Source organism: Microtus oregoni, unplaced genomic scaffold, assembly GCF_018167655.1.
Source record: "Microtus oregoni isolate MIOR12 unplaced genomic scaffold, Mior012 000049F_ref0000343, whole genome shotgun sequence".
Lineage (NCBI taxonomy): Eukaryota > Metazoa > Chordata > Mammalia > Rodentia > Cricetidae > Microtus > Microtus oregoni.
This window is the reverse complement of record NW_024543223.1, coordinates 10,998,578-11,026,251: the sequence shown is the minus strand read 5'-3', so window position 1 is coordinate 11,026,251 and position 27,674 is coordinate 10,998,578. Positions and strand designations below refer to the sequence as shown.

Here is a 27,674-nt window from a genome sequence, read left to right as displayed (position 1 = left end):
CAGTGTTTTCTGTCCCCGCACTCTCCTTCTCTCACCACCTGTTAGTTCCGAGACTCCAGCTGTCCTCCTGCCCAGACCCAGCAGTGTCCTTCCTCCTTCCCAGGAATCCCAAGTGGATTTCCATTTCTCACCTGCTCAGCATGAGCTGCTTTCTCTACTGTGCACTCTCTTGATAAATATCACATTTATCAGTCCTTGCCGATTGACTTCCAGATTAAATACCACATTTTAACAAAGGTCTTGGTGCACCCTATCCACAGTGGTTCCTGATGCCATGCAACCGCAGCCCTCATCTCGGTACTTTGCGGCATCACTGTCACTGAGGCTCCTTCTTACTTATTTCCGGGCCTGCAGGTGAGTCCCAGTAGAGCGACACTCTGCCCATTTTCTTGTTATTCTCAGTTACCAGACTAGTGAAGTGTTCCCAGAATAAGATTTGATTGAGAGAATTGAAAAGATCATGGCTGTTGCTCTCCAACTTTGAATAAACCTTATCAGCTCATCACTCAAAGCATTTGACTGCTAAGAATCCATCAGCATAAATCTCCGGGTCTGGGAAGAGCACAGTTTGGGAGGTCAAATTGCTAATCCTACAACTAAGTGGAGCTGTGAGCAATGGTGGCTTTCGTGGCAAATCTCGTTTTATGGGTAATAAATAAAGTGAAGACCCACTCCTGGCTCACGGTTTTACGTTTACTACATCCATGCAAAAAAATACTGTGATAGCAAACTTGGGAGTTTTATTATAGATGCGAGAAACTGATCCTCTGAGGTGGAAGTTAACTTGTTCAAGATTATATGTTTAACGATACTGAGGAGCTAGGATTGGGGCTCGAGGCTATTCTGACCCCAAGTCACCATCTATTGCTTTTCTGTTCTGAAAGCTATCCTTGAGAGCTAGGCATCTTCATGATGGCATCCAAGAGATACGTATGCAAGTGATGGACAGCCACAGTATGCCTGAAGAGTTGGTGTTTAGATCTTTGGTGTAAATTAAGAAATAATCTGAGACAACATTCCATTTCAAGGTTGTTTTCATTTAAAAAGGAGCCATTTCATTTTAGGGTTTGGAAGGACCTTCCTCAGTGAGAGCCTAATTATAGGGGCAGTGCATTCAAAATTCAAGAATGACTGATTTGTGCTTTTTAAACAGTAAAAGGAGCTCTGAAACATATTAAATTTTTATGAGGTGTGTTGCTGACTAAAATTTTTTGAGCAAATAATCATACAAAAAAGAGTAGACCACATACTTAAAATTAAAACCTCCAAATAAGAAAAATATTTATTAAATAAACTTACACCAAGCCACAGTGACCTTTCAAATGGGCTTTCTAAGCCAATTCAACCCATAGAGTAATTTTAATCAAGTTGATGGTTCATTATCCATGGATGATAATCAGAGGTGTGGCTCCCATGTAGTGGTCAGGTTTGGTAGATCAAATCTGTCAGTAACAAAGTGATTTTGGGAAACCAAGTAACGTTTTTGGGCTACAGTGTCTCCAGCTTTAAAATGGAAACAGTAGAATACCCCTGTTACCTCTTATGCTCATTATGAAAATCAAGATTAGTGGATGTAGGGAAATACTTGGAGAAGTGAAACATGTTTATGACATTGATAATAATACTAGTTTCTCAAGAAAACTAAGGAGATTTATTTATGAAGCCCAAGATGTGAAGGGTTTTATTCTGAGAGATTATTCTCTTGTCTTTTATTTTTGCCTGCTCATCAGAGATTTTTATGCCTTTACCTAAGAAAACATTACACTTATTGGTCTCATGGTCTCTCCCACAGATCTTGTCTATGCCTTTGGGCTTAGCTGTTAACTAGACTTGTAAAAATTCTGCTTTTCTTAAGTTCCTCTTGCTTCCAGGCCTATTCCTTGCTCATCTGCTCAAAAATATATCATTGCTTCCTTCTGGCCAGGTGAACTGCAGTTTTATCTTCTCGGTTCTCCATCATTTACTCTAACATGGCTTTGGCTAATGAATCTATCATGCATCCTTGTTTATCAGATATATTTCCCCATTTGCTATAGTCCAAAGGTGCTAGGAGGTGGAAGCTTGGTGAGGAGGTCATGAGGTCATGATGGAGAACATAGGTAGCATTAACCTTTTCCCCAGGGATCTGCTTTTCCCTCCTGGCATGCGAAGATTCACTGGGAAAGGACCATCTGTGACGTTGAAAATAGGCCTCTAGGAGATGCTGAACCTTTTGGTGTGGCACTTCTTCCAGGACTGTGGGCAATAAGGCTGTGCTGTCTGCCACTGTGATATTGCCACTGTGATATTTTCTCACAGTGGCCCAGGCGAACTGAATCACCTTTTAGCCTTGGCATCTGCTGCAGTCCTCTTGGGTTGCACTCCCATCTCCCACATCCTCTTCTCCGTATGTGAAGCTCAGTCTAAAGCTGCATCTTCACAAGGGCTTTTGGTTAGTGCACTATAATTTAGGTGTGCCTCTAGGGTTTCCAAGTTATTTACTTGCTCTGTATTTTAAAAGTATCTACTAGTTAGGGCTATGGTAACTGGAAGAGAATAGCCCTGATCTTTAGATAAGAATTTCCCTAAAACCACGGAGAAGGGATAGTCATCACACTAAAAGCCCTCTCTTGACTACTATGGCATGAAGTTTATAGCTCCCTTTCATAAACAAATTTAAATATTTTCTTGTTTTTTTCATTGTAACTTTTCCTTCATCCCCTCCCTCCCTCCCTCCCTCCCTCCTTCCCTCCCTTCCTTCCTTCCTTCCATCCTTTCTTCCTTCCTCTTTTTGTGGTACTGGGGTTTGAACCTGGGGTTTTATATATGCTAAACAAGTATTCTACCACTGAGCTAAATCTTAAATTCTTCTTTTTTATTCTTTGATTTGTCTATTCTAAAATCATTCAAGCAAGACCCATCCTTTTCTTTTGGGATTTGGGGCCCAGTGTTCTCTTTAAAAATATCACATTATTTTATCATTCCCTTCCCTTAGGTCAGTAGCCTTTCTTCCTCACAGGTCATTCAACAGCCCTTGCCAGACTAATTTTCCACTTTATGTCTATTTATTAATCAATCATGGGTCTTCTGTGCTCATAGACATTCAATGTTGGAGATGCTTTTTTTTTTGTTACCTGTTTTCTTATTCCATTTTGCCTATTCACATCTATTCCTGGAGGCCAATAATGGTAAGTACACATTTATGGCCAAAATGATGAGTGAAATCATCCCTTGCTTAAGTTCAGGCTTAGAATCAAACAAGGAAGTTGTCTTTTCACGTTGATTTCTCAGCACCTCTGCTCAAACACTTTTCAATGAAGAGTGATCTTGGTTCCTTCTCTAGATCCTGCTTTTGTGTTTACATTCTCGGTCTTTCATAGTGGCTTGTGAAAGCCAGCATCTTTCTGAAAAAGTTCCTTCATGTCTCATTTAGTAGCAACTATTTTGACAAATCCTAGGTCTTAAAATGTTAGCCAAGTGTTTTTCTCTTTGCAATATCTATTGCCCTTTTCCTGCCTGGATTGTATCAGTGACTCTCAACTGATCTGTAACCCTTAATACTTTCTGGTATTTCTTAGATTCTCTTGTAATCAAAATATTAACTTCTGCTAAGTTCTCAATAGGCTAAGTACTATAAATATTATATAAGTGCTAATCATATAAACTGAATACATTTATTTTTGAGGTACACTCATTAAACATTTAAGGGGTTTTAGTTATTATAAAAGACATCTTTGCTGTATCTTCTAATTCATTGTTTTATATATATAAGTAATCATTTTAAAACAGACTACAAAAGAAATCACATTACTGAACTATCTTTTGAGTTAAAGAGTTTTTTTTTTATTTTAGAACTTACTATGTAGACAAGATGATAGCCTTTAACTGACAGAGATTAACCTGCTTCTGCCTTCTGAATAGTGGGATTAAAGGCATATGCCAAACATGCCCAGCCCTTTATTATGCTTTATTAATATAAAATAATATACTTTCCACACAAAGTTGCCTCCTTATTTTTAAACATTTATGAGTCTTATTTATTTGTTTAGTCTTATTGCATTGCTCAAAAGCTCTACAAGAACGACAAACTGGATTTTAATAGGAAATCATGTTTTGTACTGCAGGTAGGGGTGATTCTGTTAATTAATTTTCAGGCCAATTTTCTTTACCCAGATAAGGTGTCTATTCACTTTCATTAAGATTTAGAACAGTCTTAGTTACTTTGGGGTTGCTGTAATAAATTACTCCCATAGAAGCAACTCAAGGGAATAAGAGCTTGTTTCCCCTTAAAATTCCAGAGAGATAGTCTTCCACTCCAGGGAACACAGGGTGGCAGGAGCCGGGAGCTGGTTGGTCACATTGCTTCCACACCCAGGAAGCAGATGTTGAACAGGAGGTGGAACAAGACTATAAAACTTCAAGTCCCACTCCCACTGACCCACTTCCTCCAGAGATTTTCAACCTCTTAAACCTTGCAGAGCTTTCTCAAACAGTGCCACCAGCTGGAAACCAAGTGTTCAAACATGGGGACATTCAAACCATAGCAAAAGTCAACAATAAGCAATGAATTATTACACACTATTGAAAGTGTAAGATGATACACGGTCACATTTGCTGTTCATCACTGTAATAAATTATCTGTTCATACTATTCTATTATTAGTAAGATGTGACTCCAGAGTGATACTGAATGAGAATTGGTCTGAAGAACCAAGAATGTCTAACTATCCTATCTGGACTTGTTACTATATTACTAATGATGTTTCCGAAAGGAAAACGTTCATGAGTGGTAAGGACAAATAACACAACATAATCTAAAGAATTCTAGAAGATAAATCTGGGCCACAGAGAGCATGGGTATTTCCTAAGAGTTAGAATTCAGACTACAGGACAATGACAACTTCTTTTTTTATATTTTGCTTTCACTATAAAAATGTGGTCTCAGATATTACCACACATGTAGTATAAAAAGAAAACATAGGGGAAAGAATGGATGGTCTTTCTTGGATCCCTAGATTAGTAAAGACTTGGGTCCACGGTCTCCTTAGAGGACACACTCCAGTGACCCTACCTCCAAATAAGTTCTGCTTCCTAAAAGGCCACAGCATCTGCCAGCAGTACCACTCTGAGGTTTAAACTTTGAAGAACTGAAAATTTTTTAGCATCGTCTTCATAGCAAGTACCCAGGACAAGTCTCTTTTCAATTAAATATGTCATGTCATAGTCATTCACATTTGTGCTCAAGGTTCTGTCATGAATCTGTCTCTCTTGGAGCCAAAGCCAACGTCCTTCCAATACTAAGTCCCTACTCAGGCGATCCTCCATGCCACCCTGATTTTGTTACCCTTCTCTTTGGACCCGTTTTGAGCACAGTAGGCACCTACTGTTTCGAGGTCACTTCACCCAGTCTGAAAAGTTTCCTATAAATAAGAGGTGACCAGTACTCGGCTACAAACTTAAGGTAGACCCTGAAAACCTCCTGAATTTTCTGTGAACAGCCCTGTCCTTTCTGGTAGGTATACTTTTCTGAGTACAAAACCTGCTGTAGTCTCTCTAGACAGTACACAGCATCCCTTTCTCAAGGCAGAGAGCATGGTGCACTCTTCCTGTGTTCCTTTTCTGCCCTTTGTCATACACCAGAAACTCCCCAAGAAGTAATCTGTGGCTTGAAAACCACTGTATACCTTATGTTGTCCACAGTTTCAGTTTTTTAAAGTGGAAGGGGTGAGCCTGGCCTTGATTCCTTCACCTTGCCTAGAAGCAGATCTTTCAGCAATTCTTAATTCCTTTTCTGGCTCCAGTGTTTCTGTGGAGATAACAATGTAAGATACACTGACTGTGCTTCCTGCTGTTTGTTTATGTCTGTCTTTGCCTCATCAGAATATAATTCTACAAGAGTTGTTTTCCCCACCCCCATGAATTTCTATATTCATCCAGGGACTGACACATAGTAGGTACTCAGCAGTTATTTATTACATGAATGGTTGCAGAGCAGAATGCTGATGCCAGGAAGAATTCTCCTAGACACACAGGCTATGGTCCCACTTCAAGTGAAATCCCCAATGTAAGCAGAGTCTGTGCCTCTGGGCTGGGTACTCGGCCAGTGGCAAGGGTCTATCACCTCTTCAGTCAACACCCGGCTCTGTGGAGCAAGCTCTCATTCCTCTTGCCATCTCTCATAAAGTGCTTTGCTTACCCAACACTCCTTAGCTGGATCACAACTCTGAGAAGCATGGATGGAAGGTTTTAAGTTTCTTTTAAAAATATAATCATTTTACAACCACACATGTATGTGTATGTGTTTTGTCTCTACACCCAACTCTGAGCAGCTGCTACTTAACCCTCATCTCTTTCTTTGTATAAAACATGAATGTGAAAGGCCCTTTTAGCTCACAAGGGTGGAAGTTCAGGTGGGAATGAATCCAAGGGAAACTTTGGACTCACTCAGTAGGGGTGGGCCAGCGAAATAACAGCACCTTTTCCCACAGACTTTCCCTTGTCAGAACTCAGTGCAAGGATTTCCCACCTGTTAGCTTGTCCATCCAGCAGTCACTCACCTGAGGAACCAAAGTTTTGTGTGTGTATGTGTTGTATGTTTGTGTGTGTGTATTTTTATGTGTGTGCATTCATGTGTGTATGTGTGTTTGTGTGTGTGTGCATTTATGTGTATGTGTGTATGTATCTATTAGATTATGAGACAGCTTCTGAAATAGTTTTTCTCTATTTTGTTTTCCATATGAGCTTCCCTTTGGTTTCAAGACCTTCATGCAGATGGTATCTATGCCTTTGGACTTTATTAGCTCCTCATCCCCTCTCAGGTCTTTGTCAAATGCTATGTCGACTTCATGATATTTCAGTCTTTTGTCAAACACCAAGTATGTAATGTCAATCTCTGTCTTTTAATTACTATTTTTAACGTACTTACACAGGATGGGCTCAGTCAAAAGTCTGGAATCAGGTAGAAAAGTGTAAGGAATGGGATTCAAAAATAGAGAGTAAGAACCAAGAAGCCAGCATAGACCTAGCTGATAGGCATATGAAGAAAGCAAACTGGTTCTGTTTGGATCTGTTGGCCTCAAAGATACTCAGCTGAATTTTCTTTCATCAGGATAAAATACTCCTTTACTTACCCATGCCATGTCCTTTCTTCTCACAGGGAAACCTTGCCATACAAAAGATTTTACTTTTAGCTAAAAACTTAACAAGAACTTGTTAATGTGATGAAACTTAGAAAAGCTAAAGACAAATGGTCCAGAGACCGCAGAGATGGAAGCAGCCATGTGATTCCTAGGAAGCTTTTAAGAGGATGGCACTGGGAATATTGCCAAACCACAGAACCATGTATGCATGGGTCTACTTCTGCTACTGAAATGTGTGTGTATATGTATATTTATGTATATATAATATATATACATGACTTCAGGTCCTCATTTGTAATGATAGTATTCTTTTACATTGGTTCTTCTTGAGAATTAAAGAGTAATGTAAATTCCTTTTCATGATTAATCTTTTTTAAAGCTATTTTTAAAATGGTTCATAAAGTTGTACTTGTAATATTTTGGTATTGTATACATCGTGTAATATTTAGTCAGTATAAACATATATATCTCAAGGTGTTCTTTCTGGTGAAAAATTCAAAACCCCTTCTTCTATATTTCTGAAGTACATAGTATTTTATTGTTGTCTATTGCCACCCTATTATGTAATGGTATGTTTGAACTTCCTACCACTATACAGATATAAACTTGATAGCTATTGATTAAATTCACCTCACTCCTTTCTCCCCAAGCATTCTCCACAGACTCTCCATGCTGAACTTCTATGAGAGCAACTCTCTTAGGCTTCAAGTATAAATGAGATAATATATCGCCTGTCTTTCTGTATCTGACTTATTTCACATAAAATAATGACCCAGTCCCATTCATGTTACCACAAAAAGAAAGACTTCATCCTTTTTTTCTTGGTTGAAAAGTACTCCATTGAGTATCTGTGCCACATTTTATTTATCTGTTTATCAGGGGATGGGAATGTGTGCTCTTTCTGCTTCTTAGTTATTTTTGTGACTAATACAGCACAAAAATGGAAATACAATTGTGTTTCTGACTTCCTAATTTTGTTTCTTGTGGATATATGCCAGGGCAGGGATTACTATTCTCCATAATGGCTGCACTAATTTGCACTCACACTGTTAGAGTTAGCTTCAGCTGTCTGTCATCTTGACACAGAATCTCTGGAAAGAAGAATCTGCACCTGAAGAATCATCACGATGAGACTGGACAGGTGGACCTGTGAACATGTCTTTGAAGCATTATTTTACTTGTTAATTGATGTAGGAAGGCCCATATCACTATGGACAGTGCTATTCCTGGGAAGGTCAGCCTGGGCAGTATAAGAAAGATAACTGAGCAACCTACGAGGAGCAAGCCTGTAAACAGTATCCCTCCATGGTTCCTGCCTCCAGGATCCTGTCTGACTTCCCTCAAAGATGAACTGTGACCCAAAAGTGTAGGATGAAGTAAACACTTTTCTCCCTCAGGATGGTTTTGATCATAGTGTTTTATCATAGCAACAGAGGAAAGAAATCAGAACACTCACCAACAATATGTAAAGATCCCCCTTTTCTCTACAGTTACTGTTAGTCTGTTTGACACTAGACATTGGGGCGAGGTAGTATGTATCACATGTGTACTGCATTTTCCTGAGATTAGGGATATAGAACAGTGTTTCATATATTCATATATCTGTTAGTTAGAAGCCTTCTTTGGGAAGATGTGAATTTAAAGTTATTGCCTGTTCTTTAATTGAATTACTCACTTTCTATTGGGATTTCAAAGTTCCTTATGTATTCTGGACATCAACTCCTTGTCAAATATTCAGTGGGCAGGCATAGTCTCCTCTTTGGTGGCCTGTCCCTGCTCTCTGTTGATAGTAATAGAGGAAACTCTTTATCCAAGGGCCTTGGGGTAAGGAGTTAATATCCAGCATTTGGAAGATTAAATGTTCTTCAAAGGGACCCAAGCTCATTAGACTGGGATTTAGAACTTTGTCCATGGGAAATCATTCATTTAATTTAGGCAAATTATTTTCCGGAAAGTTATTGCATGAGATCGGTTATATTGAAAAAGAAATCCCAATGTCTCAACAGCTCCCTGCAGACTCATTTCTCAAGGCTAATGCGCTCCATGGAACAGAGCATAAAATGGTGAGGCAGGGAAAATTCTGACCGCTCCACACGGGGTGTTTATTAACACCACACAGGAAATTCAAGTCAACCTGTTTCCAGCCAATGGGGCTAATCCATTTGTATATTGGAACCCCCGTCTGACCATTTTACATTTTCTTTTGAATATAAAACTGGCCTGTTATTGCTATAACAAAGAAGCTTAGAGGAAAGCACACGTTAAACCTTAAAATATGACCTTGCAACCAGAAAGGAAGCGGCGGATCACAAGGGAAGACTGTGTGAGACTCAAAGAGGATCAATCCAGTATAGAAGATGAAGAATGCAGAGGGGATGCACGCCTCGTGGTCCCGACTTCTTTGCTCATGTTCTCCCTCCTTCTGCTCCTCATTGGGACCTTGGGAGCTCAGTCCAGTGCTCCTGTGTGGATCTCTGTCTCTATCTCTATCCATCACCAGATGAAGATTCTATGATGATATGCAAGATATTCGTCAGTATTGCTCTAGGATAGGGTCATTTCAGGTTCCCAATCCTCAGCTGCCCAAGGAACTAACTGGGAACCTCATCTTGGGCACTTGGGAGACCCTCTAGGGTCAAGTCTCTTGCCCACCCTAAAGTGGCTCCCTTAACTAAGAATTGTGGTTCCGTGCTCCCCTATCCACCTTTCCTTTATCCCAATTCTCCTGTTTCCCCATGAAGTTGGGACCACGAGGCGTTCATCCACCCACTGAGACAGTGGAGCTGATCTACACGGAGCTCACCAAGGCCAGCTGGACTGTGACCGAAAAAGCATGGGATAAAACCGGACTCTCTGAACATGGCGAACAATGAGGGCTGATGAGACACCAAGGACAATGGCACGGGGTTTTGATCCTACTTAATGTGCTGGCTTTGTGGGAGCCTAGCCAGTTTGGATGTTCACCTTCCTAGATATGGACGGAGGGGGGAGGACCTAGGACTTACCACAGGCAGGGAACCCGGACTACTCTGTGAACTGGAGAGGGAGGGGGAGAGGAGTGGGGGGAGGGGGAGAAGGGTGGGAGGAGGGGGAGGGAAATGGGAGGCTGGGAGGAGGTGGAAACTTGTTTTTTTGTTTATGTTTTTTTTCTTCTTTTCTCAATAAAAAAAAAAAAAGAAAAAAAAAAAGAATGCAGAGGGGACCAGAGTCTGACCTTACCGTACTGAGACTGTTACTATGTTTCTTAGGAAGGAAAAACTACGAGCTGATAGTTTTTCTCCAAATGTGAGATCAGGTGCCACAGTACTTTGATTTCATTTAGAGCAACCACTGTCATTATAAGGTCCTAGAGTAAAGGCCATTGTCAGTATCATACTGTAGAAACCCTGGCACTGGTTACACAGAGATACCAATTTTCTTTGGAGGTAGTGATGCCCAGTGAGCAAAGCCAGGTGGGTGGTGGCTTCAGAGGACTTCTGTGGGTGGTCCTCTGCTTCATCTGCCTCCTCCTGCCTCCTCTATTCTGAACTGAGAGAGCCATATCAATGAATGGTTAATGTATCCATGGTTCTAGGAACCTGAGGTCCTTCTATAACACAGGCACAACTCTTACTGGGTGGTCAATGTGGGCAGCAAAAAGCACAGGGTGCAGCATGTGTTTGTTCTTCTCTCCTGAAAGAAGGAACAGGTGCCTCTTCCACTGCCCTCCCATGCCTGGCTGCAGCAGAGTGAAGAGAGGAGAATAGGTGATGGGAGTGAGATTTATAGTGATGTATTACGTGTGGGTGACTGGCCGTGGCTCACTCTTTCAGCAGGGTTAGAAGCTGTTGCAAACTGTGTTTCCAGGTACCACGTATGTGTGTGAGAAGTAACCTCCTATTGGGAACTTTTCCAAAGTCTAATAAAGTCAAGCTTTGCTCCCCCTGACCTTGGCTCAGTGACAGGTAAGCTCCACAACTTCTCCCACCTTATAAACACTGAGATGGGCTGTGAGAAAGGACTATAGAGGCTCTATGTGGAGGCTTAGGCCAGCAAGTGGGCAGAAAAATGTCAAAACCACTAATCTAATTTTTTGATTGGCCTTCATGGGAGTGTATAGGGGAAAAGTATGCCATTCACTGAAAAGTTACTCCAGTACCTTCATCTAAAATCACCCAAAGCAGAGGACTTACACAATGAGTATGCAGTGTTTTGAACAGATGTGGAAAGAGGGGAGAAATGAAGGAAAGAAAATTTAGGTGAACTTGAGGGTGAGACCTCCCTCCTACTCCTACTCACTGCCTCCCCTCACATTTGTCTTTTGTCCTGTGCTTGCAAGTCTCTGGTCTCAGTTTCCTCAGACATTCGAGGAAAGACAGAATCTAGTTTGGCTATTGATAACTAAAGTAGGGGTGAGGGTACCAGAGTTACCTCTTCTCTGGAGACTAATCTTGAGCAAGAGAGGGTTATGATAGGTAATCTCCAAGGTTGTCTCTGAAATTCTCGCTAGCCTAACCTAGCACACAGTGTGAACCCCAATAATGTCCCTTTGAGAAATGGACAGATGAATGGGACAGGGTGCCGGTGTACAGCCATTGGAATGGTACACATTGTTCCCATCTCAGCTCCGGACAGCCTCACCAGGGTCTGTTTCTAGGGCTAGAGTCTGTTTTTGTTTGTTTGGTTTGATTTGGTTTATGTGTGGGGGAGAGGAGGTTATTCTCTTTTAAGGATGACTGAGAGGAAGAACGCAGGACAGAAGTTTAGCTCTATTCATGGAATCAAACACACTGAAATCAGATCTCTGCTGCATGTGGAATTGTCCTCGGGTGTCTGTCCACAGAGTGGATCACTGGCCAGCTGCAACATCACTTAGGTTGTATTTTTCCCCCTCTAGAAACATTTGGTAGAACGTTTCAAACTATGCTGGGGGGAGGAGAGGGGATGTCTGAACCAGATGTTCAGGGGCCACCGGTGATGCAGTGAGGACTCAGTTTTAAGTGATTAGCCATGTGAGCACTCTGGGAGCACTCACTTTCCTGGCCCAGGGAACCTGGCCTTGGATGGAGAAGTAAGAGTCACTGAAACATGTGCATGCACAGAAACCGGCTGGGAGAACATATCCAGAAAATCCTTTGTGAGTCAAGGGGAAAGATCTATGTGGAACACCTGGGTAGATAGATCTGGCGTGATTCGGAAGTGACCTGGAGCTAAGGTCCTGCACAGATACCACCCTTTGGGATACATGATGAATAGGAAGTAACTTACAGAGACCACCTATTCATTCTAGGTGCTGGGCATGTCAACAGAAGGGGTGTATCAGGTGAGAGTGGAAGGCTAGTTCCCATACAGCTTCCAGCCCCACCTTTGACTTTATGGTCAAGCCTAACCTGTCCCTAAGACACTTGGAGGAGAGGGGCTGACATTTGCATATGAGCCTCATGATGTGTTTATGGGCTCAGAATAGAAATTATTTTGAATTCTATGAAAAAAGGGCACATTTCTTATTAGCATGAACCTCTACCCAGACATTTGCAGTTTTGACGAAAACAAATAAAATCGTACCAGCTAAAGTTCCACTGGAGTGTGTCTGGGACACGAGACAAAGGACAAAAAGGAAGGTTCTCTTAGGGGAGGTGAGAAATAATTTTCAGACCAGGCAAAGATCAGAACTGGTAAGTGCCTTGAGTTTGGTTTTGAACTCTGGCCGGTAAGACTCTGCCCTTTGTACATATATTTTAAAACTCAATAGGCCATGTATATAGACAGGATGACTTGAAGTCCATGAAGGTTGATTTTGGCTTCCATAGGGGAAGCATACAAGCTTTATTCCACTACTCTATAGCACAATCCCCTTTTGTGTTGTGTGGGAGGATAGGTGAGGGGGGATATGTTCACTCTGAGTTCTTCTTATTGGGTTCTGTGCCTTGGGTTGCTATGATTTAGTCATCCTGGGATGACACAGAGCCAACTAAGAATAGGAGCATGATATACTTTTCACAATCTGGAGGTATCAATTTGATTCCTGGTAAGGATTCCCTTGTGACTTATTGACTGCTGTGTATCCATACTGTGTGCTTACATGGCTTTCCTCAGCCTTTGAGGGGAGGGGAGGAGTGGAACTGGGGATGGGATGGGAGGGAGGGAGAGGGGAGAATGAACTAATATTCAATTGGTAGTTCTTCTTTTTTAATTTTTTTTTAATTTTTTTAAAATTTATTTATTTATTAAGGATTTCTGCCTCCTCCCCGCAACCGCTTCCCATTTCCCTCCCCCTCCCCCGATCAAGTCCCCCTCCCTCATCTGTTCGAAGAGCAATCAGGGTTCCCTGACCTGTGTGAAGCCCAAAGACTGCCCACCTCTATCCAGGTCTCATAAGGTGAGCATCCAAACTGCCTAGGCTCCCACAAAGCCAGTACGTGCAGTAGGATCAAGAACCCCACTGCGATTGTTCTTGAGTTCTCAGTATTCCTCACTGTCCGCTATGTTCTTCTAATAAGGAAACTCACTCTAATCACTCAGACTCTACCTTTGTAATCAAGTAAAGGTATTAGCTTCCAAATATAGCCAGACTGATGTTAGAACTCCAGCATAGATGTTTTAGGGTGACATAAACCTTTGCTCCATTGTGCCATCTTTCTGCCTGTGCTTAGTTGAAAGGCTTAGAGCTAGAACTTTCTGTGTCCTCACTTCAAACAGGCACGGCCACTGTCAGCATCACCACTTCCACCAAGACCAAAGGCATCTTTAGTCCCTTCTATGTATGTAGCACTATGCCGAGTTACATATTAGCCTTTTATTTTATCTTACTAATTTGTGTATGTATCTATGTATACATGTTAGTGTGGATGAGTGTTTACATGTGTGCATACAGGTACGTGTGCAGGAGTGTATACATGGGTGTGGAGGGAGCGGTTAGAGGTTGATGTTGGTAATCTTTCCTTGATCCTATTCTACTTTTATTCATTTGTTTTTGAGACAGAGTCTCTCACTCTCACTGAACCCTGAAGCTCATTGGTTAGGTTAGGTTGCTGCCAAGTGGACTTCCTATGAACCTTGACTTCTTAGACTGTACTGAGTGTGACTTAAAGAAAAGAATGTGAAGTCTTTTGTGCACCACATGTGCAGTTTGTGTTTTCTGCCTTTGCCTTTAGGTTTTTTCTTAAGGCTTGTTGTTCTGTTAATCCCACTGGTCAAGAATAAGATCACCTACCACAATCTGAAACCAAATTTGAAGAAAGCTTAATTAAATACTGACCAGGAAGATAGGCTCTGACCAGGACCACTCTGGTGTTCCTAGGAAATGACTACAAATTATGTTTTGCAGAGGCAAAACCACGGGGCCACCATATTTCACATCAGGTCCAATCAAGGGACCGTGTACTTCTTGCCTGTGTACTTCCCACCTATTTCCTGCCCATGTACCCCCACTCACATGTGATCAAGCATATCCAGAACAGGAATTAATTTTTTTTACTACTAATGTTATTTCATATATTACATAATAATCACAGTTTCCCTTCCCCATTTTCCTCCCAGGCTCTCCTTCCATGTCCCCTCTTCTTCAGATCCATGCCAGCTCTGTTTTCCCTCAGAAAAGAGAAGGCCTCCCAGGGACATCAACCAAACATGGCATATATATACTACAATAAGGCCAGGCACCTACCATCACATCAAGGCTGGACCAGACAACACAGTAGGAGTAAAAGAATCCCAAAAGTAGGCAAAGAGTCAGAGACAGCCCTTGCTCCCACTGTTAGCAATCCCATAAGAACACCAAGCTACTCAGTCATAAGATACACAAAGAGCACCTAGGTCGGACCCCTACTGGCTCCCTGATTTCTACAAGTCCCCATGAGTCCCAGTCAATTGATTCTATGGGCTGTGTTATCTTGGTATCCCCGACTTCTCTGGTTCTTCTGATCCTCGGTCCTCCTCCTCACAGGACTCCCTGAGCTCTGCCTAAAGTTAGGCTATGGACTGAAGATAGATGCTAAAAAGAAATCCTACACTGGCTCAGAATTGAGTACAACAAAGGTTTATTTATTTAGGGGTAGACTCACAGATCACAGTTCTCTGTACAAACGGGAAACAAGAACTGAATCCAGCAGCCAGAAGAAAAATAAAGGACATGCTTTACTTCAGCATTTATATTATAAGAGGTGATACCTAAGTGGGTGGGTAATTTAAAGGCTACTGGCTGTAGAATTTCCTACAGCACCTCCCCATTTTGTTTAAATAAGAGAGTTCTAAGTCTAATACAAACTATGCACAATAGGAACAAATATCAGGTGTGAAAATTAGAATTACAACCAGAATAAACAATATCAAGCAAGAAACATGTAATAAATGTTTCAATAATTATCCTATCTACTGAGTTTAAGTCTTGTATTATAAATAACTCGGCCAAGTCATGAGAGGAAAGTTAACTATAACTATATATCTAGTTTTCAACCCCTTCAAAGACCCCAAGAAGGGAAATAATATTACTTGAGTAAGTAGGAAGTGTAATCAAGCAACTTCCAAAATGTGAAACAAATGACAGAGACAACTTACTACCTGGGTAATCACCCAAAGTCTCATTGGCAATGTTGGAGCAACCAACTTTGGCTAAGGCCTAGGGTAACTGACAAACCATTTTTAGAAGCAGGAAATTTTTCAAAATCATCTTACCCTATCTTGGCTAGATTTGACAGTCTTTTTACTTGTATCATGCTTCTCCTGTAAAGACATCATGGATTTTGTCAGTGGTTGAGGCATGGGCAGTTCCTTGCCCAAAGCCAGTTTTGCCAAGAAGAGAACAAACTCCAAGTGGAGTGTTTTCAGTGCTCAACATTCTATTGGGAATATCTGGCTGCCAGGAGCAATAGTGTCTCATATCATCAGAACCATAAGTTTTTTGTTTTGTTTTGTTTTGTTTTTTGGTTTTTCGAGACAGGGTTTCTCTGTGGTTTTGGAGCCTGTCCTGGAACTAGCTCTTGTTGACCAGGCTGGTCTTGAACTCACAGAGATCCTCCTGCCTCTGCCTCCCAAGTGCTGGGATTAAAGGTGTGCGCCACCACCCCCCGGCCCATAAGTTATTTAAATGCCATGTTCTACAGATCCTTGAAGTAGTTAAAGATTACCTATCTATGCAGAATGCAATCTCTATGTATCTAAAGACTCTGATTAGCCTAACTATCAGTATGACAAACATGGACGACTATTGACCTATAATTTCTTAGTACCTATATAACATAAAGCATCAGACTTCATATTGGAATATCAAACAATCTTTAAACAGCTGTGCAACAAATGAGGATAATACCCCAAAATGTAAACAATGTATCTTGATCAGTGGTAGACATGTATAGTGCAATATGATAAATATCTTCTAAAATTGTATCAGTATACAAAATATCTTAAGCATAGGTAGAAACATGCATGCATACAATATGGCAAAAATAACTTTGCCTAGGTATATAAATATTGTAGATGAAAATAGGAACATATCCAATATAATTTAAGTTTATATTAATATATAAGAACCTATACCAATGTAAATTGCCTATAAATAATAGCTCACAAATATTCTCTCTATTACTCACGATTATTATTATGTAAGCAAACTCACACTAATCTATTATCCCATCCAATTTCCCTTTTTTTCAAAGAAATCCCTGAACTTACATTATTTTTCCCCAACCCCCAATCCTATACAAATTATAATCAACCCCTAATTGATGTCCCTAACCCTGAGGAAAAAATTTGTTGGAAGAGGGGACATCATCTTCTAGAATTGCTTCTATCTGTCATGGGGGCAATGTTTTTTTCTATGGGATCCAGTAAAAGTAAAATGATGGTTAAGTTTCAAGGTTACTGTCTGGTATAACTACAAATAGTCTCTGAGTATTCAGTAGGGTTTTTCTGAGGTTCCTATTTGGAGTTCTGTCCAGAATCTTGAAAAAAAAATAAAAGTGCACCATTTCAGCTAACCAAGTTGGAACGATCTTGAGCAGCTGGTACCCCAAACAGGTTTTACAATAGCGTTATCAGTATCATGACATCATATCAACCAGAAGGAGTCATTGCTGTGTGGCCCCATATTCTTCCTGGAAACTTTAAGGATTACTGTAGGAAAATTCATTGTTCTGTGTGGAAAACTTAAACATTATTTATACAGACATATATTCGATGAAAGGTGTAATAGAGACAAAAATATGAATGAAGAAAAGTAGAATTTTTTTCCAAATTCTTTCTTCTTTCTGTCCCATACCAGATGGCTCCTGACATGAGACAGAAACTCTGAACTTTTCTTTTAACAACATGGTTGCTTGGATTTAGAGAAAGACAGAGCCATTTTCCAACTCCAAAGCCAGCTTTGATTTTTAAGTGAGTCATGACTTTATTCTAGTCAATATTCAGAGATTCTTACCCTCAGATGACCTGTCCGCATCAGTGATAATTCTGTTTGCTTGGTGATCCTTTCTAGATAATTATCTTTTCCTCTTTAGGCATCTAGATGTACAGGATCTCTTGACTTTCTGAAGATGTGTATTTTTCTGCAAATATAAGAACAGAACCCTGCCCCAACCTTCATGAGGTTTCCTTACCACTTGATTGGTTGTCACTTCTGTGGATGAGCAGTCCTTTCTTTTTCCCAAGAGATTTCTCCTTTTAAAACTGAATATTTATTAATTTTGATGGTATCCATAGTTTTTCTTTTCCTGTTGAAACAAGAGCAAAAACCCTTCTCCAACATAGTATATCTCCTGCTTTCCATTGTGAGGTCAACACATCCTTGAAATACACTGGCTAATTTAATTCAGAAGATTTTTCTATTATCCAACATTTCTCTACTGCTGTTGTTCATTTCTCATTAGCATTAAAAAACTAAAGGTTAATGAAGCATTATGTAATCTATTTATGGGGGTATTTTCCATCCCTTTCAGTTTGTTTAACATATGCTTTATAGTTTGATTTCATCTTTCTATAACTGCCTGACCTGTAGGATTGTTTGGTATACATGTAATATGCTTAATATTATAATAAGCAAAAAACTGTTTCGTTTTCTTAGATACATATGCTGGACCATTGTCTGTGTTTATTTGTGCAGGTTTACCCATGATGGCCATAACTTCTAATAAATGTGTGGTTGTTGAATCAGCCTTTTCTGAGCTCAAAGCAGTTACCCATTGAAAACCTGAATAAGTATCAATGGTGTGGTGTACATATTTTAATTTTCCAAAATCTGCAAAATGGAACACATCCATTCCTTTGAGTATACTTTGGGTTACTCCCTGCAGGTAGTGGTGTTTGATTATAGAAAGGGCACGTAGGGCATTTCTTTATAATCTCCTTAGCTTGTTGCCATGTAATAGAAAACTCTTTCTTTAAACCTTTGCTATTGACATGATGTTTCTTATGAAATTCTGAGGCCTTCAACATACTTCCAATCAATAATTGATCAATTTATGTATTACCTTATGCTAGAGGACCTGGCAGACCCATGTGGGATTGGATGTGTGTTATGTATATGGGACAAAACCTATTCCTGATTATGTTTTAAACCTGTTTGAATAATTAAGTCAATTCTGTATCATCTGGTATAAATTCAGTGGTTTCAATATGCAAGACAACTTTTTCTGCATATTGTGAATCAGTAACTATATAAAGAGTTTCTTTAAAATCCCTTAGTACCATGAGAATAGCATATAATTCTGCTATTCTGCCTTATGACAGACTTATAAAGGCTTTGTTCCATTTTACTTAAATCTTTTAATTTTTAACTTGCCTTTCCTGATTTATTTGCATCAGTAGAGAATGTATGGGCTCTAGTTATTGGTATATCCTGTACAATGCAGGGAAGGATCCAAGTGGTTCTCTTTATAAGAATAATTCTATCACTTTTGGGATAATTGCTATTAATCCCTCCTAAAATATTAGCACAAGCTCTTTGCCAAGGTTTGTTGTCTTCCTATTTTTTTTTTAAATTTCATCAGTAGTAAAAGGCACTATAATCTCTGCTGGGTCTATACATGCTAGTCGACAAAGTCTCAATTTTCCTTTTATAATTAATTCAGAGATGTTTTCCATATAAGTTTTTAATTTTTTACCTGGTTTGTGTGGTAAAAAGATCCATTCTAAAATATCTTCCTTTCGCATTAAAATTCCTGTAGGGGAAATTCTGGAAGGCAATATGACTAGAATGCAATTAAGATTTGGATTTACCCTAACCACATGTGCCTCCCATAATTTTTCTTCAATGGCAATCAATACTTTTCTGATTCAGTTGTTAATTCTCTGGGACTATTTAAATCTTTGTCACCATCTAAGGTTTTGTTTAAATGAACTATTAGATCGGGGGTTATCCCAACAGCCGCTGGTCATATTCTGGAAATTTCTCCTAATGATCTTTGAACGTCTTTAAGAGTCTGCAATCAGTCTCTCATAATTTGTGCCTCTTGTGTTCTAATTTTCTGTAAACCTATCTTATAACCTAGGTAATTGATAGAATCTCCTCTGTGTTTTTTCAGGAGCAATTTGTAATCCCCATTTTGGCAAAAATTTCTTTACTTCTTCAAACTTTCTTTATAAAGTATTTATGCTTGAATCAGATAGCAAAATGTCATCCATGTAATGGTAAATTATAGATTTAGGCATTTTTTATGTATTATTTCTAAGGGTTAACTTACAACATATTGGCATAGGGTAGGGATATTGAGCATTTCCTGTGGAAGGATGGTCCACTGGTATCTTCTAGTAGGCTGGGAATTTTTATAAGTAGGTGCTGTGAAGGCAAATTTTTCTCTATCCTTTCTTGTATAGTATAGTAAAGTATAGTAAAGGTATAGTAAAGAAACAATCTTTGAGATCAATAACTATAAGAGGTCATCCTTTTGGTAGTAGAGAAGAGAGAGGAATTCCAGCTTGTAGAGGGCCCATAGTTTGAATTACCTTGTTGACAGCTCTTATATCTGTTACCATTCTCCATTTACCAGATTTCTTTTTATTAACAAATACAGGAATTCCAAGGGCTGGTTGATTCCTCATTATGGTGAACATCTAGTTGCTCCTGTACCAACTATTCTAAAGTCTGCAGTTTGTTTTCTGTTAAAGTCCACTGTTTATTCCATATTGGTTTCTCAGTTAACCATTTTAAAGGTAGGGCCATTGCTACCTCTAAAGGTTTGCTAGTTGCTTTGTGTTCTTGTACAGCCTGAATGGCTGGGGACCTTTGTGTATAGTAACTTATAATGAGTTTCTGGGACTGCAGAAATGTTAATCTGGTCATTCCATTTTCTTAAGGATATAATATGAAGAAAAATACTGAGTCCCAATATTCAATAAATGGATATATCGCAATAACCATATAAACCTTGCAAATACAATCCACAGAAACAGCAAAAAGGTTACTGAAATTATGCATGTTAATGTTCCCTGCATTTATATAACTTTCAAGTTTATTGATTTATTAATTAAAAATATTTCCATATGTTTTGAAGTCCAGTAAATTGTTTTAGGTGTAATAATATTTATTGTCCAGCAGGTGTCATGGTTGCAGAGTTGCAGCCAGAGATGGTGCAACCAATGGTGCCATGAATAGTTCTGTATGGCTTTGTTTTTCTACCTTGGTGCTGGTTAAATACTGCAAATATGTTTTGCTTGACAAATTAAAAGCAATTAAGTCAATTCCATCCACGGAGCAAAGAGCCCAGAACTTCAGAGCAGGGAGTAGAAACTAGAAGCTATGCTTGTTACCACACGGTAGGGAATGCAGCAGTGGGGGGAATGTGCGTGAGCTTGGGAAATTTTGAAGTCACCATGTACACTTAGCTCCACTGTGGCAGGGTTTTAAAAAAAATCTCTTAGGTAAAAGCAAGCCAAGTGGGAGGGGGTGGGAGACCTTCTGGGCTCTGGACCTTTTGGGCTTTTAGGTATGGAGTTTGGATCCACATGGGGTGCTAGATGAAGATGGATGCTAAAGAGAAATCCCACACTGGCTCAGAATTGAGTATAGTAAAGGGTAATTTATTTAGGGGTAGACTCACAGAGTAGACTGTACATCTGATCCCATCAATGGCTAGATGAAGTCTCTCTCTCTTTGATGATGATTTTACTAGGTTCCAGTCCTAGAATCCTCTGCAGGCAGGAAAAGCTGTAGGTTGAAGGTTTTGTGACTAGGTTGGAGTCCAAATCCCTCCACTCGTGGTCTTGCCTAGTTACAGAAGATGGCTGGTTCAGGCATATTTCTACCTAACTCTTGTATCTTAAATTAACCCATTTTTTTGTTTGTTTTTTCAAGACAAAGTTTTTCTGTACCTTTGGAGCTTTTCCTGGAACTAGCTCTTGTAGACCAGGCTGGCCTTGAACTCACAGAGATCCACCTGCCTCTGCCTCCCAAGTGCTGGGATTAAAGGCGTGTGCCACCACCACCTGTCTTAAATTAACCCATTTTTATTACCTGGCCTACCGGTAAGATTCTGCCTGGCAACTGGCGTTTTTCTCCTTCAGCAGCTAAATGGCATCTCTTTAACTCCACCTACTTTCTGTCTATTTCTCTGTTTGGATTTCCCACCTGGATGTATTCTACTAAGCCATTGGCCAAAACAGCTTCTTTGATAACCAATGGTAATAAAACATATTCATATCATAAGGAGGGCGATCCCACATCAACGTCTGAAAACTTGAAGCTCTAATGAGTCATTACAGATTAAAGTAATGAGATGATACCTTATGTACCATGGGATTCCACCATTCTCTGTTGCTACACTGCAGAAAATGAAAGTACTGTTCATAGGAAGGAATCTGATATGGTCTGAATATGAACTGTCTCCCACAGGCCCATGTGTTTGAACAGTTGGTCCCTTGCTAGTGACACTGGAATAGTTGTGAAATGTCAAGGAGGTGGAGCCTTGCTGGGAAAAGTGGTTCCTGGAAGGCAAGTCTTGTGGTTTTATAGCTTAGCCATACTTCCTGTTTGTTCTCTGCTTCTCAACTACTGATTCAATGTAATCAGCTTGCCTCTGGCTCTTGAAGGCATACACTCCACGTTATGATGCTGTTGTCATGTTTTTCTGATGCTACGGATGAAACCCAGGGCCTCACATATCCTCACCAAGCATTGTATTACTCAGTCACATCCTAGCCTGAAAGACCATAATTTTGTTTTCTTAGACTGAAACAAAATGGTATTAGAATTTAAGGGATCATTTTCTTAGGTTTTCCAGGATAATAATTGGCTTTCTCCAGATTTGTATGTACTACAGGTTTCTTTTTCTCTTCTTCCTCTTTTGATATCTTCCTGTGCATTTACTGTCTTCAGTGGGCCCTAACAGATGTCTGATATACCAGCTTAACTCATCAGGACACACAGGCCTGGCATCTCTTGTCCAACATCTGGATGATACCCATTTTCAGAGTAAGTATCTCATTTTCGTTTTGGTTTAAATGGTCTTTGAATGAAAAAGAAAATTACAATGGGAAATTGTGGATGGCCAGGGAAAAGAGCCATTTTGGATAATATGTCTTATAATTGGAGTAATTTTGACAAACTCGGGCTGTGTGGAATTCCCATACACCACCCCCTGCTCTCTTAAGTTAGGGAGGTTTGGTCTTTACTAGGGGCCTCAGCTGGTCTGTTCATTCTGCCCAACAGAAATGATGTTGAACTTCAGTGAAGCCATGCTTACTGCTCTGAGAACCATGCTTTACTCTGCCTTGGTGAGTCTAGATCCTTTATAGCTCAATCAAGAACAGAGTGGATCTGGAAGTGGGGAACTAGTCATGGTACTCTGTCATGACTTTGGTACTGGTTTCTATGTTTATGTAAAGTTGACTCTATATTTTCTTTTCACAAACAAAGGGGCAATAACTTAGGTTTAATATTGATAGAGCTTTACCACTTTCTTGCTTTATATTTTGGGTAGATACGGTGACATTTTTCCTTTTAGTATATTGGATTGTGCTACAGTATGTAATATGGTTGATAGCTGCTTCATAATAGCAGGAGGGGTATGTGTATGTATGCTTGTGTGTCTGTGCATGAGTGAGGATGTAAACATCTCTACATTGCCACATTGGACTCAGATGACTGAAGCAATTACCCCACAATCGTAGGTATCAAAGACATTTGTGCAGAGGCTCACCGTGTGGAGTAAGGCATCATGGATAGGATTTTTTGATACTATAGGAGGACAGGTAGCATAAGCTGGAGCTTTGCTACCAGAGTGAGGCTCAGTTTTGCTTCTGCTATGGTAACAATATAAAACGAGATAAGAGAGGTTTATGGAAAATTTAAGGGGCCATTCACACTCTCAGGTGATACCCTGTACTTGTACAATCCTGAGAGAGAATGCCTCATTAATTTCCCACACAGGTGTCTCACTTCCTGCCTCTGGTCTGGCTGTTTGTAACCCTGGACAAGTCACTTACTTCTCTTAGTTTTTGTTTCCATCTGTAGGAACTGGGCAGGTACTAAAATCCATCTCATGGGCTTGACACGAAGTTTAAATAAATGGGTGTTTATAAAATTTTTGACAGTGCTTGGGGCCATGCCCATTATTAATTTTAATTGACCTATTGTTCTGCATCTTGGCTAACCCACTTAGTTTTTGAGAGAAAAAAAACAAAAAAGGAATTGAGGAATACTTAGAAGTGACTTCATTTAGGAAATTTATTTTTCTTTAGAGTTATTTCTTCTTTGGAAAAAAATATTTTAAATCTAGTACAAATTACAATTTCTCACAGCTAAGTTGTTGCACCAAGCAAAACCAGGAATGAGTCTGAGGGTGGAGGTGTGGGAATATAGAGTTACAGGCGGGTCAGAGCCGGGCCCTCGTGAGAGTGAGTACTTCATTTTCAGACCAGGAGACCAAATGTCTCACTCAGAGAGCAGAGCAGCAGGATTTGGGCTGAATGTGTCAAGTGCCCACTCAGGAGGCAGTTCAGTGTGGCTCCCCCACCAGTTCTGCCCCTGCCTGTCCCTATGGGCACTCACTTAGCACAACTCCCAACAGCTCACACAGTTTGCTTGACCAGCCAAGTATTTCCCCCACATTTTAAGGTTTTGGATGGGAGACTGACCATGGTGCTCAGCGCCTGGATGAAGAGGAAATTTGAAATCTGTTAGAACACTGGTGTGTAAGGTGAGAGGCTCTCAGGGATTGTTATCCCAATCACTATTCTTGCCATGTTATTCTGATCAAAACAAAACCTCAAAAACCTTATGCCCCTTTTAAGCCCTCAAGCTTTTGTCCTTAACTATGTACTGAAGAGCCCATTTGGTGCCCCCTCCCCCAACAACTCTTCTGTTTCATACTTGGTGACCAAGAGACAGTGACAATGGTTGAGTTATTTTCTTGACCTCTAGTTTCATTGGACTGTCTTTTGGTTGTTAACATATAAGCTTTCCATCTCAATTTCTCAGTATAAAATAAGGGAACCCAGTTTTGGATTGTTTTGTAGGATGAACCACTTCTGAGACAACTGCGACTGTGTGTGTGTGTTTGCCTGTGTACGTGTGTGTGCATGTGTGTCCGTGAGGGTATGTGCAGGCACATGTATGAGGGCTATCTCAGGCTTGGAGATGATGGCAAATCTGTGTTATCGCTGTACTCACCACTCTGAACTCTGCTCTAGGCTAGTCATCACTCAAAGAGAACCGGGGCAATTCTCTGTTCTCACAGCCTGTGTCCCTGCATAGGCATTGGTATCAACCACTGCCTTTTTGCCAAGTATGAGTCTTTAGAGCCCTAGGAGAGCAACTACTACTGTAACCTTTCGACTATTCTGAGCCACTGGACATCAAATGGAGGACAAGGACTTTCTTGACCTGGAGAAATTGAGAAGGTAGTTTACTACTTGATTCCCAGAGGAAAGATGTGTGTAGAGGACAAAGAACACACAGCGGCAAATCAAGTGTGGGACATAGAAGGACACATCAAGGGCTAACTGGAGAAGGCCCCTCTGACCTAGATAATGCTATTTGTGAGGCTACCTTAACAGAAATCCCATAGTAGGTTGAAGGAGTAGTAGAGGTGGCCTTGCAGGAAGGGGGAGCTATAGATGGATGAGTGGAGGGGTTCAGCAATATTTGTTTACTACTCCTGAAACAGTTACTTAATTTACAAATATGGATGTTAATGGCCTGTTTTTGAATCAATGAAAATAATAACATTTATCTATTTTAAACATTGAATTTGTGGCCTCTATATTCTTTTCTTTGTTATAAAAGCATAGATGGAATTTTATAGCTGGTTATCTAGTGCAGAATTATAAAGTATAAAGGACTCTCAAATTAGAAATAAGATAAAGCTTGAAAGATATATAAAGTGATTGTCCTGGACAATTTCTATGCACCATATAAATGATTAGCTCATTTACCAAATATTTGACTGCCTAATATATGCCTGGTGCCAGCTGTGCTACACAAGGATCTGGGTAGAAGCCCATCTATGAGATCATGTGACTAGTTAAGCAAGTAGACTCATGGGCACAGCTATTGCATTCACCTGTCACATGGATATCCAAGATATGAGGGTGTCTTGTGGACATTGTCTCTTCCTGTGCTTCAACCAGGTCCATGGAATAAATATTTCACCCAGTCCTCCAGGTGAGGAACCCTAAGCAGAGAGAGTGATGGGCTAAGACCTTTACAAATAGGAGCTAACTATAAATTTGATGCCCTTTCCATATTGGATGTATTTGCCAAACAAGAACTGGAGTTTGGGCCTGGTGTTGATAACAGCAAGCTGAACAACAACTCAAGTCTGTCACTTCTCCATTACCGGTTCCTATTTCCCCACCTTGGAAGTGCAAAATGGCTTCCTTTTTAAAGATGCGATGAGCTGCCTGTACTCTTTAGGTTTGACCTCAGCTGAGCGCTGCTAACTGGGGGGATCTGTGGAGGTCACCATTCACTGCAGTTATTTCTCTATGTTCCAACACCTGATAGGGACATCTCATAGTGGAAAATTTCATGAAGGGCTTTACCAGTTGGGACTTCCTTCATGTAAAGTCTTGTACAAGTGTTGCTTATGTTACTTGAGGAATCTGACTTAACCTGCCTATAAATCAATGGACCTGATTAGTATATCAGGTCAGGCCCATCCATGTTTCCACCTTTGTTTTCTCTGTGCAAGAATCGGTGTTGAAAAGCTGCTTGTGGGTCCAGGAAATGAAAGCTTCGGTGACTTCATAACCCAGCATTTACATATTCTGGAGAGGGATCTGCTGTCATTTAGGGTTTTTGTTTCAGAATTTAGCATCCTTAAGCCCTGAAAAATGAAACTTTTTTTTCCGAAAGGGGATGATACCAAGGTAGTTCCAGGCTCAATGCATCAGACATCTCTCAGGATTCAGGCTGAAGTTAGGGATGTAGATTAGTTGTAATAAGTTAAAGCTTTTGATAAGTAAATATGGCACACTTAATCGAGTGCATTGACTTATAGAGAGTTTAAGTCAGGTTCCTGAAGCAACTGGGATAAATCCTTCTTTTCTAGTCCAAAGAGAAATCTTGTGCAAGGTTTTGCATGAAGGGAGCCCCGCCTGATAAACATGAAGCATAAACCAGGAAATACTCTGCCTTTTCCAGGAAATTCAGATGACTGCTCTTTGAGCTATTTGAAGAAACATCCCAGAAGCATATTCTAGTCTCTCTGATACATATCTTTACAAGTAAAACTAGGAGTGGACAAGTGAAAACCGATTTGTGGTTCTTAAAGGAACCAACACAATGAGATAGAAAATTCAGGCTGGGCAGACTGACACATGTCCCAATTTCTGAAGACTCCTTAAAAATAAATACCAGCTTCCCCAGCTCTACTCTTGTTTTATTTTTCTTCTTTTCTCTCACAAAAGAAAAGATGCCAAAGACAATTGGGTCACTTTAACATTTGCTGTACTTATTTCTCTTTTCTGATTTTAACATAATATCCAAACAAAGTGTCCACTCTTCGATTTGGGTGTGTGCTTGTGGCAAGGATGAAAGGCCTGCTCATTTGAAAGGGAAAGTCGGTGGTCACAAATGACAGCGTGGTGTTGTGGAAAGAATAAGAATGGCTTTGGAGTCATTCCTGGTCTGACATCTTGGCTCTTGTGTTTGCACTCTGTGGGACTTTTGCCATGGCCCCTGGTTGTCTCTGTGCTCCCGTTTCTGCATGTATAAAGCAGAACGGTGGAAGCTCATGGTAGGAATGCTGCTGAGTATGATTAATTACGTGACATGAATTACTTTATCCCTGTTTGCCCCATTGTGAATGTTGTAAAAGCCACGAGGGCAAGAGGCAGAGATGCACAGGAATGGTCACGGTAGGATGATGCTTCTCAATCCCATGTGACTAGGGGAGGACTTTATGGGTAGCCGGAGGAAGAAGGAATGGAATTCCCAGTTGTTGTAGAAGACCCCTCATAAGCCCTTCCTTTTGGAAATGGTGCCTGCTCTGTTAGCCTTATAACCAGATGACTCCAATGAGCTGAGCTCTCTGCTGACCCTCAATGTACAACATATTGCTGCTTCTTTAAATCACTTATATTCAAATGATTTTTGTGGCTAAAACAGAATATAACTTATCCTAACAGATAATTGGATTTTTTTCCT

General features: G+C 40.3%; 1 long non-coding RNA gene across 1 annotated transcript in view; it reads left to right on the top strand.

Moving 5' to 3' along the window:
• The first annotated feature begins 322 nt into the window (after positions 1–322).
• The window catches only part of LOC121436394, a 307,599-nt gene continuing 280,247 nt past the window's right edge, over positions 323–27,674 (top strand). Inside the window, exon 1 of the long non-coding RNA XR_005972703.1 lies at positions 323–354. This is a non-coding gene — a long non-coding RNA (uncharacterized LOC121436394). The remainder of the gene's footprint in view (positions 355–27,674) is intronic.